This window comes from Equus przewalskii, chromosome 27 (assembly GCF_037783145.1).
Source record: "Equus przewalskii isolate Varuska chromosome 27, EquPr2, whole genome shotgun sequence".
NCBI lineage: Eukaryota > Metazoa > Chordata > Mammalia > Perissodactyla > Equidae > Equus > Equus przewalskii.
This window is the reverse complement of record NC_091857.1, coordinates 23593427-23603069: the sequence shown is the minus strand read 5'-3', so window position 1 is coordinate 23603069 and position 9643 is coordinate 23593427. Positions and strand designations below refer to the sequence as shown.

General features: G+C 38.7%; 1 protein-coding gene across 7 annotated transcripts in view; it reads left to right on the top strand.

The window, feature by feature from the left end:
- Positions 1-9643, top strand: part of APP (amyloid beta precursor protein) — a 254045-nt gene that overhangs the window by 67511 nt on the left and 176891 nt on the right. The window lies entirely within an intron of this gene.

Here is a 9643-nt window from a genome sequence, read left to right as displayed (position 1 = left end):
CACAAAGACCTGGCAGGGCTCTGCTCTGCATAAAAGACATGTGGTTTCTACCTTACATACTTTTGCTATGGTGGAAGCCAGCTGCCATGTCCTGAGGACACTCAAGGAGCCCTGTGGGGATATGCATGTGGTGAGGAACTGAATGCTCTGCCAGCAGCCACTGGCAGTTCATTCACACCACTTGAAAGTAGATCCTGTGGCCTAGTCAAGCGTTTGTGTGATCACCCCTAACATCTTGACTGCCCCTTTGTAAGAGTCAGGATCACTCAGCTAAGCCGCTTCAGACTCCTGACTTGCAGAAACTTTGTGAAATAATAAATGTTTATTGTTTGAAGCTACTAAGATTGGGGATAGTTTGTATATAATAATAGATAACCACAACAGACACATCCTCAATTATTATTGTCCTCTTTTGTCCTTTGATAGAAAACACTTCCTTTCCTTCATTCTATACCACATTCAGAAAGTGCTGCCATCACAGAAACAACCTGAAAACAACTATACAAATTATGCATTATTTAACAGCCTAAAGTGGCCACTCGCTTTAATGAACTCTTACGTCACCCAAACATTGGCCTAAGGAACGTAGGAGTCTTATAAATAGAACGAAAGTAAGATAATATTGCCCTTGAAATGTATTAAAGCCTAGGAAGAAAAGTGAGAATTTTCAGATTTTGTTATCTTCTTTTTTTTGAGTGAAATGAGATTTAAAAAAATACTCTTCTATTTAAACCAAAGGATTTGGGGTCAGAGAAGGAAAAATTGGAAGTGCATTTCAATTCTTTGTCTAAAGAATCTTGTTCCTTCCCAAATATAATTCAGGCCAATTTAGCAAATAGTTATTGAGCATGGTTCAGGATAGGATTTTGTGTCACATGTTGCTGAGTGGCAAGACACCATTCTTGCTTCATAAGGAGCTTATAAATATACAATTAGATAAATTGAGAAGAGAATTTAAAAAATTGAAAAGGTGGCATGAGGCTGTAAAGTAGAGGGTCTTGACTGTGAATCTAGGGATTTTGGGTCTAATTCTGGAGGATAAGTAAGAGCTATGGGATTGGTTTTTAGCATGTGTGTTTTCTGGTCATGACCCTTTTAGAAAAATGAGTCTGTATCCAAGGATAGGGTGGAGCGGGGAAAGAAATGAATTCAAATCTCAGAATGCTAGTGTGAAAAGGGATGTGAAAGATCATCCTGCTCATCCTCATTGTATAGAGGAGGGCGTACGTGATACCCCAAGATGCTGTGATAAGGGAGCCCTTGGGGTTAACAGCAATGAAGGGGGAGTATGGGTTTCCCTATGAAACAGACCTCTGTTCAAATCCAGCCTTTGCTCTTTGAGATCTGAGAAATCCAGAAAGGCTGCCCAACCAGTCTTACACCATGTCCACCTTTTATGCTAGGAACACACAGGTGTGAGCTGTAAAAGTTAAATATTGCCAATTAAATGAGAAATTAAGTCCCAGCACCGTTCTTCCTCCTCTTTGGAGAAGAGAACTGAAAACACAGGCTCCGCCTCCCTCTGCATCCCTAACATGCAGAGCGCCTCGGGTGAGGTAGGGGCTTAGAGCAGGCGTTGATGGCTCCACTAACTCTCACTGAGGAGCAGGTCTCTGGAGGGAGTTTTGAACAGGTTAAGCCTCAGACGCTGGCAGAGATTTCCAGCTGAGAAAGTTAGACTGGGGAATGTGGCTTTGCGTCTCATCTCTTCTCTTCGGTTATGGGTATATTCTCTTTTTCCAAAGTGTTTTTCCCACAGCTGGCAATACGTGTTCCCTGTTTTTTTAACCTTCTTGCTCTAAATGAACGGTGGTTTTGTCTGTGATTCACAGGGTCACCGAACAAAGCATGTCAGTGCCTGAGCCAAACAAAAACGGCCTGTTTGATGGCTTGAACTAAGCCACTTCCTTTGCCCAGTTTTCTGCTCTAAAATATATAACTGAATGTGGGATTCCCAGGCGAGAATTGTTTCTCAACCTTGATGTTTTCATTCCACAGTAATGTGAAATTAAAAAAAAGAAACAACACGCGGTCTTTTTAATCCAAAACCAACTTTGAGAGTACACTGTATCCACGGTGCTGGGGTAGAAGCCTGGTACATTCTTGGCCATTGTTATTTTGCTGTTTGCACTGTCCACTGTTGTAGGCTTAAAATTAACCCACAAATTACAGGCACCTATTGCCGTCTGGTTTTAATATTTGAAAGATCCAAAAATTCAGATTACATGAAACAAATTTTGAGTAGAGGTATCGGCTCCCTATATATGAATACGGATATATTTTATGAATTAATAGTCTGTGTACTCAGAAGGGTTGCTTGCATAAACCATAGCATTTAGAACTCAAAGAGATGAAAACAGTTTGGATATATATTTTTTCATATAATTATCATTTAATCAAATTAATGTTTGATTTAACATTTGACCTTGTTACTGTCTAGCTCTTTCCTAAATGCATACTCAATTTTATGTATTTGCAGTAATACTGTGGACTTTGGTATTTCACTGTTTATTTATTTAAAAATTTTTTTCCTGTAATATATTTTCTTTTTTTAGCTTTATTGAGGTATAATTGACAAATAAAATTATACAGATTGAATATTTTAAAAATAAGAAAATTAGCCATAAATTGACAGAGGGAATGAGAATCTAGGGTAAATGTGTACACATGTTGTATCTTCACATTTGTGTCCTGTCCTATTTATTTTGGTGTTCCCTCCCCCTCCATTTGTTTTTATATTCAGCTCTTTGGTATAAGAGTGACTTATACATCAAACAAGATTCTTGGACAATATTTTCCAACTCTGATTATGAAAATATGTAGATAACAATATATTTATAGACAATGTCAGAAACAGACTGGGGCCAAATTATTGGGAAATATGCTAATGCCCTGCAGCCTTTTACATCCCTTGCTCTTATGTAAGGTCATCATTGTGAAAACATAACCCTGCTCATACTTCCCATTATTGCAGTTGTGTTTCATCAGCTGTGTATTGCTTCTCAGCACCTCATTAAATTGTAAGCAGAGAACATTTTTTGGTTTCCAGATCTCTTTCTCAATTAAATTATTCTGTTTCCAATATCCCTCATTATTAAAAGAATTTATATTGACAACAGCTTGAGCTAGGATTTTTCCATATATTCAGAAAATTTTAAAGGAGAAAGAATGTTGTTTCAATCCAAAAACAGAAATATATTCTCTAGGACATGCTCTGTTTTGGTTTAGGCACTGAAGTCGAAGTCGTTTAAAACTTGTAGTTAATACTCTGAGTGTTCAGAAATGACACCGACTTTAGTTATGTTTTAGCTTCATCAATTTCATCTTCTATGAACATATCCCATGATTAGGCTAACGCTATACCATTCTACTACTGAGTTTTGATGTTTTTTGTTTCATGTGTATGTTATACATGCTACTTACACTTATGTGTGTATAGTTAGGGTCTTGATTTGTTTATGTGTTAGTTTTTTCTTTGTAAATTAAGAAATCTGCCTTTGTTTCCGCTGGACTCATCTTTTTAACTTTCTTTTTAATTCAAAATTTCAAGAAAATGTAAAAGTAGAAAAAATAGTATAATGAACACCTCATATACCTATCATTCCAATATTTATAAAATCTAGTTACTCTTGTTTGTAGAATGTAAGTTCTCTGTCTTGCCTCCTTCAGAGTCTGCATTATTTCCGCCAGGCTGCTTGTGCAGATATGTTTCTCATCCCTTTTGAAAAGCTGTAAGTTGATTAAGACAAACTAAAGCATCATATGTTATTTATTGACTTCTGACTTTATAGGTTGACTTTATGTATTGACTTCATGTGTTTAAAACACCTTTTTATTAATACTCTGTAATTTCTAGCCTATTTTTCCAAAAAGAAATATCCTTGAGAATTTGCTTAAAAATTGATTTCAAAAGTGAAAGACTAGAACAGTAAGCAAATTATTTTCAGATTTAGTAGCAGTTCCCATTACTCTGACCGTTAACCTTGTTTCCTGGCCGCATTTGACTTGGTGTTCATGAAATATCCTTGGTCATTTGGAATTTGTGTAAATGAGACTTTTGGCATTAGTCACTCGTCCCAGGTGGCCTGATTACAAAAGGGCTTCGAGGGCTCCCCTATTTGCCCTTAATGTTGAGAACAGAGGAAAGTTTCTGTAGGACTCTGACAACATATGTCTTAAAGAAATATTTTTATATTTCTGTAGATGTAACTACGTGTTCTTGGCCTTCTCAAATACCAATGTCTTTTCTAGCTTTGCGTATTTAGCAACTTAAATGTCATCTTGTCTGAGATTAATATATTTCTAATTTGGATAGACAGAGAGAAAGAAAGAGAGACTTTAAATTTTTTAAATTTAGAATGAAAATGTTCTGATGCTGACCAAGTTTTAAGATATTTTGCTGTAGTGAGAAAAACCACTTAGGCTACCAACTAGAACCTTCTAATATGGATGTAAGATTGTTTCTACTCTGCCACTCTCCTGGCTGTTAGTTCTTTGGAATTGCTTCAGCTCTTTTTTTTTTTTTTTTTTAAAGTTAAATTTATGTACTAATACATTAGCTTTTAAAGATAAAACGTGTTTCTATGGCTAGAAGAGTAGGCTCGTTTTCATATTTCTAGAACAGCCAGATGGGCTTTCTTAGCCTCAGTGAGAGCCTGGCTCTTAATCCTTCCTAAGCATCTTCCTTATACTAACATGTTTTTAACCTTAATCTATGGCTTCTTATATAAGATGCTATTATTTGTAAAAGATGCCATTATTTGCCACATCCTACTTGGAAGAATAATACTAGAAGTCATTGAGATGCTTATTTTTCTCAAAAACTCATCATCCAACTATATTATTATACTATGTAGGTCATGCTATTTAAGAGATACATTGATAATGCCCAGTGGGAGCATCACATCTACTGAATTTCCTTGCAATTAGTGGATTCTGATCTTAACCAGAAATATTCATTAATATTTATCAGGCACTTATTGTGCTGTCACGGTGTTACAGACCGTTGTTGAGGGAACACAAACATGAGTCATATGGTCCCTTCCTTCAAGGAATGTGTATTCTAGTAGGTGGGAAGACACTTCAATGATAGAAGGTAGAAAGTGGTCGGATAAAATGCTTTGGATTCAGAGATTGAAGGGATCGGGGAGAGAGTATTAGTGAACTGACATTTAAGATGGGCCTTTTTCTCGGGTTTTGTTCAATTGGAAGGAAAATAAAGCTACCAAAGTAGCTTATGTTTAAAAAGGGGCTTATTCAAGGGACACGCCAGGCCTTACTAGAATTATGGGTAATCAGCCGTCCCTGTCTGATCCTCTGTCTTGTCTGTCTGTTTTTGTCTAGAGTACACAGCTCTCTCATCTTCGCTTCTCTCTCTGCACATCTTCCTCTTTTCCTCCCTAGACCAGCTGCGTCTTCCAGATGCTTAGTTCCCGTTCATGCGTCGGTTTTGACAGACACCATCTCTGGCTGTGACTTATCCTGCCTACCAGTCGGGTGTCCCCCTCATCTAGCTAGAGCCTGTATGTGTTGGTTCAGAACTCTTGAGGAAGAGGATGCGATTTATAGTTTGTTTCCTCTGGCTTTAATCAGCTATAGGGACAGAACTGCAGAGTTAAAATATGGTCACTAATGAGGACTCCTTCAGAGGGCTGGGGGCCACAGGACTGCAGAGAGGGTAGGGGGTTGGCAGCCTCCTGACAGCATTAAACCAAAGACAATGAACGTGGAGTGCCATGGGGAGGCCACAGGGTGCCAGATTGTGTTTCCTGCTGTCTAGGAAAGTGCATTTTCACTGGGAAGGCGGTGCACATATGTACTTAATAGAAATGTGAGGCACACTGTGATAAATACCATAAAGCATTCCTAAAGTAGGAGAGAGGGATTAACATTATATTACACTGTGAGTGGAGGGGGCTTGTCGATGCTGGGGGACCCTAATGGGCTTGGGCATTTGATGTATTTGGTATAAGGGTCTTATGTAAGAGTGTGTTTGAAGCACAGTGTATGTATTTGTACAGTGGCTGCTCTGTGTAGCTGTAGTTTAGAAAGGGTTGTAGGAACTGAGGACAATTTGCTTTTCAAGTAACTGACACAGGCCTGGATTTGCTTATTTAAGTATTTAATAATATAACTATAGTTGTCAAAAGTCTTTTTATAAAAATAATCCAGAAAAGAGTTACTCGTAATTGGGGTTCACATAGGAAACATGCTGGAAAGGAGGGGACGATATAAGAGTTGGGATTTGCTACTGCTTGCTATATTAGCAAATTATTGGCAATACTTATGTTAGTAATACATATATTACGTGTGTTGGAAAAGATGCAAATGAAATAGCTAAAGGAACTCCAGATGTGTTTATTTCCTATGTTAAGATTTGAGATCCCACAAAGAAAATACAAAACCTTGAACTGATGCTTGTAATTAATTATGGTGAAGAGTCAGGGAGTTAACTAGCCCCGAGGACATTTGCATGGCTAATTATTTTAATTTTTATTCTTGCCTAAAACTATGAGCCATGCTGTGTTTTCAACATAAAATGCTCTTTTGTCTCCAGTCATATACTGGAACTGCTTCATAAAAAATACTAGGTATGGTCCTCAGAATTTTTATCAGAAAGATTAATATGTTTTTTCTTGGGTTTTTTGTCTTTTTGCTTTCTGAGTGGAGGGTTGCTTGTGTATGTGGTAGTCACTGTGATTAACTGGGACTTGCTGTGCTTGGAAGAAATTTTGTTACCTTGATTGTTGGTGTTCCTCACCCTTATTAAATAAACTGCCTAACTGATTGATTGATGATTGATTTTAAGGAAGATTGGCCCTGAGCTAACATCTGTGCCAATCATCTTCCTCTATTTCGTATGTGGGATGCCACCACAGCATGGCTTAATGAGTAGTGCATAGGTCCGCACCTGGGATCTGAACCTGCAACCCCCAGGCTGCTGAAGTGGAACAAGCAAACTTAACCACCATGCCACCGGGCCGGCCCCAACCTCCTGTTTTTAGAACAGCAAGATTTTATCAACTTTGACAAATCCAAATTAATAACCCCTTGTCTCTGAATAAAAGTAGGTGAATCAGGTTGAAGTTACTGCTTCCATTTTCATGGGTTGGGCATGGGCAAACTCTGCATGGGATTTACGGGGTTCAGATTTCATAATCTCCTCATCCATCTGCATATTAACAATCGTCATGGTCAGCATTCTGGAGAGAGAAGTTGAAGAGGAGATGACCCGTGCGATGTAGATTTCACGGTGGGAACTGAAAGTAAATTCTGTGTTTGGTTGATCACTTTTTGAAGCTCTCGTGATCTTTAGGGGAGAAGCCCTGTCTTCTCTGATGTTTATTTGTCAGTATGCGCTTCTGTCTGCTGGAAAATTACCAACTGGATAAGTTACTGCTCTGTTGCATTGCGCCAGATAGTGCCATAGGAAACTGAAGGTGGTACATGATGTGAACTAGAGATCATTTTTTCCTACTTATCAGTTTGCACCCTACAAACAGTTTTCTGGTTTTGAATTGAAAAGAAAAATGTGTGACTTGACTGTGGCTGCCACAAGGTTTATAGAAAACTGAACGCTCCTGAGAAAATTCTCAGCAGGGTAGTATTTCTGTGAAGTGGCAGCTAGAACCCCTTTAGAAAAATGCTGTAACTCACACTTTACTGCACATAAAGTCGCGTCCCTCAGGGCAAGCTCTCTAGTGTCATCGAGTTTATGACTCATGTGTGCTGTACTTTTGTGATGTAATAAACAAGGAAAGGTGGTGGGAGAATTATATTCCTGCACAAAGAGCCACTTTACCTTTCATTATATAGAAAAAAGCCATGGATATTAAACTTTTAGAGTCATTTTCAAGTTGAGCATTGTCTGTGACTGAAATGCATGCACGAAGGTGTTAAGATACTTAAGAACAAAATAACATAAAGTGAAGGTAGCTGTTCCCATTTGGAGCTAAGTTACTGGCAGTGTTTTTGAAGAATAACCCACTCTAGGATTCTGATTTATTCTTTTTCTGTGTTCTCATAGCGTATACCTCCACCACTGAATTTACCCCACACTATACTGATCAGTGCCTTATCTTTTTTGTTTAAAAAAAAATACACTAATTTTTAGAGCAGTTTTACATTCACAGCAAAATTGAGAGAACAGTACAGAGATTTCCTATATTCGCCCTTCCCCATCATATGCATAGTCCCCCCCCATTATCAACATCCTCCATCAGAGTAGTACATTTGTTACAATTGATGAACTACATTGACACACCATTATCCCCCAAAGTTTATAACTTCCATTAGGATTCACTCTTGGTGTTGTACATTCTACGGGTTTGGACAAATGTATAATGACATGTATTCACCATTATGGTATCATATAGAATAATTTCACTGCCCTAAAAATCCTCTGTGCTCCTCCTGTTTATCTCTCCTTCCCTCTCACCCCTGGTAACTACTGATATTTTTACTGTCACCATAGTTTTGGCTTTTCCAGAATGTCATATAGTTGGAATCATCAGTAGGGAGCCTTTTCAGATTGGCTTCTTTCACTTCGCAACATGCATTTAAAGTTACTCCATGTCTTTCCATGGCTTGATAGCTCATTTCTTTTTAGTGCTGAATAGTCCATGGTCTGGATGTACCTTTTTTCTTTTCTTTTGCTGAGGAAGATTAGCCCTGAGCTAAGACCTTTTGCCAATCTTCCTCTTTTTTTTTTTCGCTTGAGGAAGATTGTCCCTGAGCTAACGTCTGTGCCAGTCTTCCTCTATTTTATATGTGGGTCATTGCCACAGCATGGCTGTCAAGTTGTAGGTCTGTGCCCAGGATCTGAATCCTTGAACCTGGGCTGCCAAAGTGCAGTGTGCTGAAGTTAACCACTACACCACAGAGCTGGCTGGCCCCGTCTACATTTTTCATTCGTTCTCAGTGCCTTATTTTTTTTAACTGATTTATGTCAGGGCTGGGACTAGATGAGTGATGCACTCACGAATCAGGATAAATAATATTGTAATGCAATATTTAAAAAATCAAAGTGCCAAAAAATCCACCATGTGCAAAATATCAACATTTTAAATAAAGACAGGATCATGGCAAGCCCTCTCTGCACATCACTGACAACCATACGCAAACTTCCCTGAATCCGTAACCCCCACTGGACATTATCATCTTGCTCTGAAACCTGGTTCTCCCTCAGAGGCACTGTTTCACCTGCCGCCTTCTTTGGTAGAAATTCTGTTCTCACAATCCTGTTAGCATTGTGCCTCGAGGTGACGATGTCCTCCCTCATTTTCACTTCCAAATCATTCTTCCCTTCTCCTCCCTAAACTGCCCCTCATCGCAACTGTGGAATATACCCTCTTGAACTAGGTCACCTGTCTCCTCTACCTTCTGGGGCCATCTGTAGACCTCTTTCCACCCCAGTGGCAAACCCGCTCAATCTTTGAAGATTTTAGCTTCCCACAATCTTGGAAGGTTTTACCTACTGGCTTTCTGTCATCCAGACAACTGCTCCTTTCATGATTCTTAAGTGGTTTTAATATCTACCGTGAGGATCCTTCCAGTATTTCACTTTCTCAGTTCCTTGAGTTTTATTCCTCCAATAATCTTGCCTTCATCATTCTTCGTCAGCCAGTCTCTTCATTGGTCATAT